The sequence below is a fragment of the Neltuma alba genome, unplaced genomic scaffold (genome assembly GCF_004799145.2).
Source record: "Neltuma alba isolate B1F8T4 unplaced genomic scaffold, ASM479914v2 tig00011773_pilon, whole genome shotgun sequence".
NCBI classification, from domain to species: domain Eukaryota; kingdom Viridiplantae; phylum Streptophyta; class Magnoliopsida; order Fabales; family Fabaceae; genus Neltuma; species Neltuma alba.
In genome coordinates, this window is record NW_021636396.1 from 107,343 (window position 1) to 119,816 (window position 12,474).

A 12,474-nucleotide genomic window follows, 5' to 3' on the forward strand; every position below is an offset into this window, starting at 1 on the left:
ATTTATCAACGGGTAATTTCACTACACTTGATTTGTATAAGTATTTTAGAGAATACAATATTTATATTTGTTATAAATAACTAATTGAATTAATTTTTTTTAATATCGCCAATTAGTTTTTCATCTCTTATACTAAGGACCACAACTGGTAGCATTCAATGATCAGTTTGAATTTGGGTTTTTCAAAGTTTGAACTATCTGATATGTAAGGGCCTCGAAAGATCAGAATCGAAGATATGCAAATCTATTCAAGGGTTTTTTTTATTGGAGATCACACACAATTTAAAGGTGCCATTATATGTTTGCATCAAAAGTTAGTTGCCAACTCTTGTACGTGTGTGTATAGCGTTATGTAATTATTTATAAGGCGTCTTTTTTTTGAAAAAAAAAAACACGATAGATTTTCCCTGTTTAAAATCTCATTATGAATTTGACGATATTTTAATATGTGCAGATCTAGCACTTAAATAGAAGTTATTTCTAAAATATCCATTTTTAAAAAATGAGTTTTTTATTTAAAAATTATTAGCTGAAAATTTTAAATCTTAAATGTGAAAAATATATTTGGACATTAATATAGATTTTACTGTTGTGATAAATGCCGTTGTGATTTGCAATGAACATTGAAACTAACGATGAAATTACGCATCTATTAATGAAATTAGGTTTAATATTATAATTTACTTATTGAACCATGATAATTTATTTTTTACCTCATGTCATAGACAACTAACTTTTGTTGGCCAAAAAAGACATTTTGGAGTAAAATATTCTTACCTCCCTTATATTTTGCCATAATAACACGGATCTATTATCTGTTTTGAGAATATACACTTAAGTCCAAATCATTAACTCCATTAAAAGTAAGGGTGGAAACAGGTTAGGTCAGGCCACACCTATTTTGTAGCCTATTGGCCTGAGGCTAGCCTGTAGCCTATTACAGGCTTATTTTTCAGCCTAAGCCTGGTCTGTATAAAGGCTTGGCCTAACCTGAAACCTGTTAAAAAACCTATATTTTTAAAAAATTCAAATTACTATTATATATGTTTTTTTAAAAAAGCATACATAATAATTAATTTGTTTAGTCTTGTCTTTCATTTAAATTTTAGTATTATAAGTACTATTTTAAATCTTAATTACAATTTACAAGGATATTATTGAAAACTAGTTGTAATTGCATGTTAAAATTTGGACCAAGACTATGTTTAAGTACACACAAAAAAAATTAAGACAAATAAATAAAGAGAAAAAACTATTAACTTTACAATGAATAAAGAAGGTTTTATAATTTAATTAACATAACACATAAGTTAATTAATTTATCATTCTTGAAACACAATTTTTCTTTCCTATTTTATTAATATTTTTAAGATTTAAAGATCACATTATTTATTGATATTATTATTTTAAATTATATTTTTATCTTTACTTGTCAACTAAACTTCAAAATCTAAGAAAGGATTAAGCTATTAACTATATATTAAAATTAAAAAATAAATTAAAAAAACACATTAACAATAGTACTATTAACTAATTTTTTTATATATTATAATTATAAATTTCTAATAGGCCTAAACCGGCCTAACAGGCTTTTTAGAGAACCTAAACATGACATGTTTAACTAAACGAGCCTTCAAACAAGTTTCAGCCTACCTCTTTTGGAAGTGAAGCCAAGCTAGGCCAGATTAGCCATAGGCCCCTAACAGGCCACCTAGCCTATTTTCACCTCTAGTTAAAAGTATTCTAAAAGATACTTTTTAAACTAAAATTTATATTAAAATATTTTTTATTTACTAATTTACCCTTCATAATACTAAATGCCTAAATTTTGGTTAACAATTTTTGAAAAATTTTAAATTTTTTCCTTTGCCTTAATTTTATTTTTCTATTTTTTGTAAATAGATTTTTTTAATGTTTTTATCATATTAGGATAGAAAATTAAGTAATTTAGTTAACGTAGATGTAAAAAATGAAAATTTGATTAATTTTTTAAGTAAATGTATAATTGACTAAATAAGTTATAAATTTTTCTAAAAAAATTTATTTAAAAATTCTAAATTATAAATTTAAATGATTTCTATAATCTCTCAAACTTAGATAACTTATATTATATGATGAAAAAATATGTATTCATTTTATTTTCTAGCCATTTAAAGAAACCTAAATAAATAAGTTTAATTATATGTGATGAAAGATTAAATTAAAATTATAAAATTTTATAATATAATCAAAATTAATAAATTTTGTTATATTTGAAAATTTTTGAAAATACATGTGTTAAAATTATTTTTTGTTATGTCAATTTTTTTGAAAAATATAAATGTTTAAATAACTTTTATGTTGAGCAGGGGTATTTTGGCCAATACAAAATTTTAAAAGTCAAACTTAATGGTCAACTAACGGTTGGATGAATAGAAATCAAAAAACAAATATACAATGGAGGTTGGTGTAATATATGTTTTAATTTCAAAACAAGTTTATATACATTTTCAAAAATAGAAGAGAGGTTTCTATAGTTTAGATCAAATAGATGGATGGTCAGTATATTTTACCCTAATTTTTTACAAATAATTGACAATTAAATGTTGCATAAATGACAACTTCATTATTTACATTTTTTATACTAAATGATTTGGAATTTGAGTTTTTTCAATACAAAAAATCATGTGAAAGATGTGCGAAGGGATAAAAATGAAAAAGTCGACGTTAAATCGGCAAGGAGGCAAATTAAAGGACACGATAATATCAATAAAATTCTAATGAAGTAAAGAAGGCAAAGAGTGAATTATTAAAACAAGGTCTCCAATAAGCAATATATAAAGTTTGTTCAAAAGTGATGATTTTTAGTCATTATGTTAGTAAAGATCATCGTTTTAAAAGTTCGGTTGAGTTAAATTATGTCTGTACAAGTATTCCTAGTGGAGTTATGGATTATGAAGTAATATAACACACAATATTCTATTAAATTAGTGCAATATGATTCTTTTCAACCATAAATTAATAGTAAGAATGGGCGAAGAAACATTTTTTGCTCTAAGGTTGACATAAAAATGATTTTTTTAAAAAAGAAAAAAATTAGGTCAAGTTACTTAAATCTATTAAAAATGGATAAAAGTATAGTGAGTTTGAAAAATTGTTTGCTATGCAAATTAATCTATAATTTTCTTTAAGAAGTCTATGATTCTTTTTTTTTTTTTTAAGAAAATCATTAGGAATTAAAAGTTTCCTTAACTGTTAAAGATTTTAAAAATATGTCAATTTTATTTTTCTCATTCATAGTTTGAGATTAAATTTATCATTTAAACTTGTAAAACAAAAAAAATCATTTAAATTAATTATTTGGATATTCTATTGTTTGTGGTCATAATTATTTTAAAAAATATTTAATTACCCATTATAAAGGGGCGCATGAGAAATTGCAACAATATTCTCTTTTCGTTAATTATTTTGCAATAATAAATTATTTTTGTATATAGTGCAATTAAAAAAAATGAGTAAAGACAAGAAATAACTGGCCCGTACTGGTTTCTTGGGCAAGATCTTCCTTGACTAATTCCTTATAAGTTTTCATTTAAATGTGATAACAAGAGAACAAGAACGATAATTCGTGAATAAAAACAGGAACAAGATTATCACAAGGCGCGCGCACACATATTGGAGTCGTTGGCAGGGAAAAAACAAAAAAAGACAAATCGGAGTTTTGTTAATGTTCATAAGATCATGCCATCTTTATTTTTATGACCGATTATTATTCCCAATTTTGCTTTGGCTGCTAGCTTTGTTAAATTCATAACTTTATTTCCCCCTAAAGATGCTGAATCAATTAAAATATTTTTCTCGGTTAAGTAGTGTTTAGTTGGGTTTGGTGATTTAAAAAGGGAAAATTATGAATGAGCTTTGTCGCAATAGAGGGACTTATTTATAAATATATTTTGCCAACGACTCCAATATATATGTCTATGCCTTGATGTGATAATCCTAAGTCATTGTTCTTGTTTTTATTCATGAATTATTGTTCTCTTACCATCACATTTATGTGAAACCTTAATTTATAAGAATTTAGTGGAGAGATCTTGTCCACGAAACCGTATGAGATTATTTCAATATAAATTGATATTGAAATACGACCATAATTATATTAATTAAACAACTTCTCAACGTCAAAATGCGATTCCAATTCTACAATCAGAAAATAAATGAAGAAACTATATGTGTCCTCATCAGGAATATAGAAGATCCACTGTGACCAAAATGATGTTTTAGTCCTTAGTATATATATGTCAACCCAAAAGCCAAGGGGAAATCAAGGATCATGCATTTCCTGATTAGGTTATACTAAACGAAGTAGAAATGTTCCCGACTTTGGATAAAACAAAAATTTTTTTCCCTAGTAATACTTTTTAGCCTCGCATAGATTAAGAGTTAAGGAGGAGAATCTAGGTTTTCTACAAATAAACTCATGTACTTTCTAGGGTTAAGATGCAAATATACCTTTGAATTTATATGAATGTGCACTTGACATCATAAACAAATCTTAAGTACAAAATGCACATGAAAATTTTAAAAAGTTATAAAAATGTTATGACTATTAACTATTGTAATGTTGACCGTTTGTTTGACCGAAGACTATGACGTGGATGATGATGTAGCTTAAAGAGTCTGATAAAAAAGAGTGAAAGAACAAATATACTAATGACATTTTGTCAAATGTGCGCCAAATACTATAAACAAACTTTGAATGCAAAAATACCTACAATCATTCCCAAAAAAAAAATTCCTAAAACGCTATAGTTATTTAATTATTAAGGATGACTGTCTAACTCAAATTGTTGACCAAATAAGGCAGCACAGACACCAAGTTAAGTTTTAGTCTTCATCAATGAGTAATTAGAGGAGAGGTAACAAGAGTAACTAAGAGAGAGAGAGAGAAAGTATCTTTGTTCTCTTAGAAAAAGAGAGAATTAGACAAGTGAAATGAAGGAGTAAGTTTCGTAGAGAATCTCAGCTTGTCTTCTTTTCAATGAAGGTGGTACAGTGATGAGAGAATGTTGTTTGAATCAAAGAGAAACTGAAACGCAATTGATTGGAAGGAGAAAGGAATTGCACTTGAAGGAGGGAGACTAAAATGCTAGCTGAGTGTCTATGTTGCCTTCTTTGGTATCAGAAGGTCAACTTTAATGAATTAAATAATTGCAGCATTTTAGGTTCTTTTCGAATGATTATGAGTATTTTTGCACCTAACGCTTGTTTATGGTGCTAGATGCACATTCGAAAAAAGTTTATAGGTATATTTATACCGTTACTTTTTTTCATCAGACCATCTGATGCAATTAAGGTGTTAAGTAGCCATTATATACAATCAAGTGACTTAGGCCTCATAAACAAATAACCATAAGATTATACGCACGTAGCAGAAATCAAGGTTCTAGATGATTGTGGTTTGTGGAGAACGTAAGAATTTTTCATTCAAAATTGTACAAGGAAAGGGTTTTACAGTTTATCTACTCAAAACTGTATATATGGAGAAAGTTTTATAATTTCTCCATTCAAAATTGTATCAAGAAGCTAGAGTTCACAATTTTTTTAGTTCAAAGTTGCAAGCGTTATTATAAATTTGTCCATCAAAATTGTCTTTGGGTTTGTTCTAGAGATTTCTTTTTAGTACTCTAAGGTCCCATTTGGTACAAAGTATTGAAAATGTGATATATGAATTAGAATTATAATTAAAAAAAATCATTAAAGAAGTCTATAACATGAGTAATTGCTTATTACATAGGATTAGGCAAAACCCATGAAGGTAGAATTGGAGAATACCATTTCTCCCATGGTATTCCTCAATCCCACATACATGGGTTTCTTTAATCCCATGTAATAAGTAATCTCTCATGTTAAATATTCTAAGATAGATTTTCTTAATACCAATCCCAATCCTAATCTCTATCTCTCATTTTTAATACTTTATACCAAATGGTACCACCTCAGGGATACCCATGTCTTAACCGTAATAGTCAATAGCGGCAAATTTTGATGGCTTTTGCTCCACACTATTTCTAATGCAATAAATGCTTGTGGTCATCCTATTTTTCTGCAACATCATGCACAGCGGCAAAGGTAAGGGTTGGTATAAAGCATCCGTGCTCCGTTTTGTGGTTGGATGCCAGACTTCAGCGTGGGATGGCTTTATTTCTGGGAATATTTATGTCTTAGATAGGTTTGGGTTGCATGTACTATTCCCTCTGCATCGGGCGAATGTGCTTTCTATTATTTGATCTTATAAAAGCCCAACGTTGCTTTTTATGTATCTTTGAATAACATTGTCCTTTTATAAAAAGAGCATTGCGTGTCGGTTTATTTGAGGAATCAAAACTACATCAAATTAAACATTTGTGTTGTTTTTATCATTTCCTTCTCTCATATGTAGTAACGAATTTCAATGATCATGAGCTAATCAAAATCAAACTCGTCATAAAAAATAAAAAAAATTTTAAAAAATACTTCTTGAATTTAAAAATTCCTAATCAGCCTTGTTTCTTACTGCTGAACCCATGAATGAAGGGTGGCAAACATATTAGGTAATTGTTATATATTGGGCTAAGTTATTTAATAGGCTCATTTGTTGACCTTGGACTAAGTCGTGGGAGCGTAACTTATCTACACTTGACCATAGGAGTGGAAGTAAGGTTGGCCCTTATTCTTAGTACAAGGACATGTGGTTTAACCTACTTTGGATTTGACATAACTTATTTAGGATGTTTGGATGAAACCAAATCATGGTTTAAAGAATAACTTCTGGAGAATAAATTTTTAGAAGAATAGGTTTTGTGAAGAATAAATTTTGTAAAAAAGTGATTATGATAAAATAAGAGTGTTTGGATAGTTGTTATCAGAAGCACTTTTTATATATGCAAATTATTTAAAAAGGCATAGGCTAATATGATAATTACATAAAAGATAGATTTTATAACATATTTTAATTTGAAGGAATAAAATTGTTAATAATATATTTTTCACCAACATAATTAATAATATATAAGACAATGTAATTAATAAATAATTAATATGTGTATACATATTTATAAAAAAATATAAGATTAAATATGTTTATAAAAAAAATAATTGAGGGGTATTAAAGTCATATTATCATTAAGATCTATTCTGACATGCATAATCATATTCTTTAATTTGAGCCAGAAGTAGAATAGATTCACTTCTTCTGAAACCATGGTTTTGAGCTCAAAATCATGGTTTGTTAATTTTTGCCCTGTTTGGCAAATTTGAAACCCAAATTATAGTTTGAGTTCCAAAACCATGGTTTCATCATATTAACAAACTGGCCCAAGCTCAGGCCTATCTAAGTAAATAAGCTGAGCTTATTTTTAGAAGGCCTAATCTACAAGTCTATAGGTCTTATCTATTTTTTTTTTTAATTTTCACTATTATTATAATTATATATATGATAAAAATCAATGTAATAAATTATTTTTCGAATTACCAATTCAGCCTTAACCGAACATTTCAGACATGTCATTATTTACCCATAAGTTCCACCTTGTCATTCATCAATTGCACATCTCTCCATTTCTTCTATTCAGTCGCTCAAGACGACAGTACTAGATCACTCGCTCTACCCTATGTAACACTTCACATAATTAACCATATACTAAATAAAAATCATATACTAAATAAACATACTTCATTAGCCCATAAGTATTTCTCCATACAAATCCTTAAGATAACTTAAATAACACAAAACATTGAAGTTTTATAGTTGTGCAAATAAAATATTACATAGCATGTGCTTGAAGAGCAGAGAAGCTCTCATGGCTCACTCTACCAGTGTTTTCCTTTGATTTCTACTAGATCCCTCATCTGAAAATGTTAATAGAAGGGATGAAATCTAACGTATCAGTAACTACTGAAATTCTCACATATACAAACAAACCATATATGATTAATAAAAATTTAGACATATGTATATATATTTATGTGTGGGTATTATAGATTTTTTTCATTCAGCTCATTTTTACTTTTAATTCAACGATATACTAATTTCAATTTGCAATATATCCCAAAAACAATATAATATGCAGCCTTCCTTATATCACCATCTATCTTTATACTGCTGACTAGAGCCATAGGCTAACACATAGTCGAAAAGAAACTAATCCATTTTACTAAATTATTTCAAGCTCACCAATACCTGAAATACATCCAACAAAAAATATAGAGCTCAAGTTCAGACTATGGCTTCTCTCTTTCAAAAGTAAAACTAAAGAAGCATCACATGTCTCATAGCTCTAATGAATTCCTGGCCAAAGAAAAACATTGAAGAAGAGGTTTTGACAAATGCCATCCACTGTGCACCGTAATGATATATCACGTGGTAATTGTATATCCATACATATCTTCTACTTTTAGCCTAATAATGTATATGTCATATTTTAGATAATGTTACATAAAAAAATACCTCTGCAAATATATTATTATTCTAAATAAGAGAACAATAAAATTTCAGTACAATTTAATAGTACAACTTAGTATATTATAATTTAATCAAAATATTCAAATATTAATTATAATTTATAGCAATAATCTTGAATTAAATAAAATAAAAGTAAATTTATTAAAACTCTATTTAGTTGGAAAAAAACTCAATATATATAGACATATAATTTAGTATAATTTAATTGGATCAAAAAGTATTTATCCTCAATTGTATAATCACACACAATTTATGTGTACATAAAAGAATTTTCAGAATTACCTACTACTCGTTAGTTTACAAATAATCACATAATGATGAATCTAAAATTTTAAACAAGAGTCTACAAAATTACACATAAATATTTATTAATATATAACTCAAAACTATTCTAAAATTATTTTAAAATTCTAAGACTATTTTCTAAACCAAAGTTATATAAACATATTAACTCTCATAGATCTAACTATATGTAATAGATACAGTATTATTTGGAAGTAAAAATTTTTCTTATAAGACAATATTTAAATTTAATTAAATAAATATATTTATTACCCAAAATCTAAATATTTCACATTAAAATCTCAATTATTCGTTATTGTCTCATTTAAAATTTTTTCTCAACCCAAATAACTCCTTTGACTTATAAATAAACTTTAATTTTATTTACTTTCATAAAATTCAATTAACAATTTAAGTTTCAAGCTTAAAAAAATTAATAGTATATCTTTAATCTATTCAATAAGGGTGTTCACAAGGTGCATCCTATCCCAGATGGGACTAGGACATCTCGTCTTTTTTTTCCCCCTTAAGTTTTGGGTTTGCGAAAAATGGTTGAAAATTCCTTCTTATTTCCTCTCTTTGGCCTTGAAACTATTGCCATAAGAAAATATGGACATAGAATTTCTAGGCCTTTAAAAAGCGACCAAAAAAATTAATTTGTTCCAGAATGCAATTGGACTACTCTGCGGTTGTTTTCCCCGCCTCTCCTTCAACATCAGCATTACCAAATGACAATAATTCTGTTTCAACTCTCAAACATCACATTTCATCCACATTTGTGGGATTTGTGCGCAAAAAAAAAAAAAAGATAAAAAATCTATTTAAAGTTTAAACCCCTAATATTTTAAACCATAGCACTAAACACTGTTAAATTTCATTGTCAAATCCAAGACAACCATTAGCCAATTTCAATCACAACACAAATAACAATTTAAGAGTCCAAGACAGCCATAAAACAATTGTATCAATCCATAACATTTAAGTCCAAACTGAAAAAATCACAACACAATTGTGTAAAATTTAAATCCATGACGTTAAGGCTAAATCAAGCCAACCACAAATCAATTTAACATTGTCATCCTTCATTTAAGATATTTGAAATTGAAGTTGCTAATTGTTCTTCTACAAAGAAACACAAGAAAAAGACCAATTTGTTGGTACTATTTTAACAAAGTTGAAAAAATAAATTAAATAAAAAAGAATAGATATTACCCATGTCAATATCGTTGAAGTTATCAGCATCAAGTTCTTTTAGTTTCGATGTAGATGGAGATAGCCAATTTTGTGCACAAAATTAGTGCCTCAGCCATCTTTAATGATAGGGAAATTCTAAATTCATCAATGACATGACTTCCTATACTAAATGCAGATTCTGAAGACACAGTAGATATAGGCAAGGCCAAGACATCACATGTAATCGATGAAAGGACTTTGTACTTTCCACCATGCCAAAATGTCAAAGTTAGGATGAAGCACGTTAACTAACTTAGCTTAAAGATACTTGTCCACTTCTGCATACTTATCTGTTATAGCCTCAATATGAGTTTGGGCAATAAATAGTTGCAGTAGAGGCCTAGATTCCAATAGAGCCATTTGATCTTGAGTTAAACCAACTGTGATAGTAAACACTTTCTTAATATCCCAAGCTAACAAGCATTTCTCTATTTTTGATACAATTGAATCACCCTTATGGTTTTTAATTACACAAAAATTCAATATTCGCTTTTGGTATGTCCATTCCTTATCACTCCAGTGAGCAATCAGGCACATAAATTTGGAGTTTTGACAAGAAGTCCACATATCTGCAGTAAAGGAAACACAAATTTTTATTCTTTTAAAATACATTTTCAGCTTCCTCCTTTCTTCAAGATACAATCTAAAGCAATCCCTAGTAATACTCACTCTTGATGGGACTTGAAAACGAGTTTTACCTTATTCATTATTTATTAAACCCATTACCTTCTACAACTTGAAAAAGCATTTTATCCAATATAATAAATAATGCAATATATTTTTTGCATTCATTTTAATTAAATACATGATGACTCAAAGTTTTGGAGGAACCTAGTTGAGAGCCTGACAATAAAGATTGTATCCTTTTATTAACTCAATTGTTGTTAGACAAAAGTTGTACTTTGCTCAGAGTTCTCCGTTAGTTCTGGTTAAAGGTAGCTTGTCAAAGTGATCCCAAACAACAAATTTCTGTCTCTTCCCTCTTGGTTCATCTCCTCCTTCACCCTTAATACTTGTTAAGCTTGTGTCTTTTTTCCTTTCACTAACAGGGGGTTTTCCTACAGTTCTATTTTCAGTTTCACCACAATCTTCTTGAGGGGTTTGGGTATTAGACATCTTTAAATTAAGCTTTTTTTTCTTTTGCATAAATAGAAAAAAGAGCACAAATAATTTACAATTCAAATTGGAACTCTTAGTAAAAGAAGGCAACTCATCTAGATAACTGATTTGCAAGTTCCAACTCACTTTTTTCCCCCTTTTTTTGGGTCTAAAACTTTTTTGCAGCTACGATCCATCCATAGTTAATTTGGTTACCAATCAATTTACCTCCTAGTGACAAAAGTGTATTATCTGAACACCCTTTGGCATTCAGCTCTAATTTTAACAGATATAATCGTGAGTATTACAAAGTGAAGAACAATTAGATCGGCTCAAGATATTCACTTATACATTGAATAGTTTCAGTCCTATGGGTGATATTTGGAAACAGAGTATAAGCATAGTGCTCGTTTTAGGTGTGGGTCCATGGATACTTGAACAAGAATATGGAAGACCAGAGAGAAAGCAAATGCCTGTGACCATGAAATGTCGTGAGATCTCTGAGATTAAATCTAAGTTGCGACTGCCGAGAAGTTGAGGCGATAGCGCGAGAGTGAGTATGATTCAGGTTTCAACCATGATGAGGGTGAGCGATGGGATTCTCAAAAGGGATGAGCACTTGAGAAGAAGCGTCTTAATTAACCGACGGCAAAGCTGTGATGCGCGACTCCAATGTCGGCAAAGCTATGATGCACGATGGCAGAGAGAGGGCTGCTATGTGAGGGGCTCTGCTGCGCACTGCAACTCGAACGTGAAGGTCTGGGTCGGGGAGGGAGTCGAAGGCGAGAAAGATGGGGTTAGGAGTTTAGGGCTATCTGGCGAAGGCAAGGTCTTACATAACTATTTTTAATATGTTGCAGATTTTTTTAAATTAATAATATTATATATCCCAGGGTTCAATATTTCATTCCGTCCCAGAATTGTCTTCTCTTGAAAATTTTTTTATCCTGTCTAGTCCCATCTTGAAGTGATCGGGACAGGCTCACTAGGATAGGATAAACTGAACACCCCTACTATTCAATATTCAAACTAATTGAAACTTCAATAATATTAAATAACCCAAATAAATTATTTAACTTAAATTTAATCGGTACAAACATTCTGTATGTCTTGAATAACAAATTTTTAATCAAAATATTAATTTATTCTCAAAAGAATCAATGAATCAATATAAACTGATTAAAATTCATTAATAATGTATCTTTAAATTTCTATAGTCATATATTGTCAAAACTTTCTAATTCATACCCAGATTGCAAAATTTTCTCTAAATATTATAATAATACTACCAATATAAAGCTTTAAATATATAAGAAATATTCATAGAAAAATTTTATAAAAAAAAGTATTTTTATATACCTAAATGATCTTCAAAGTTT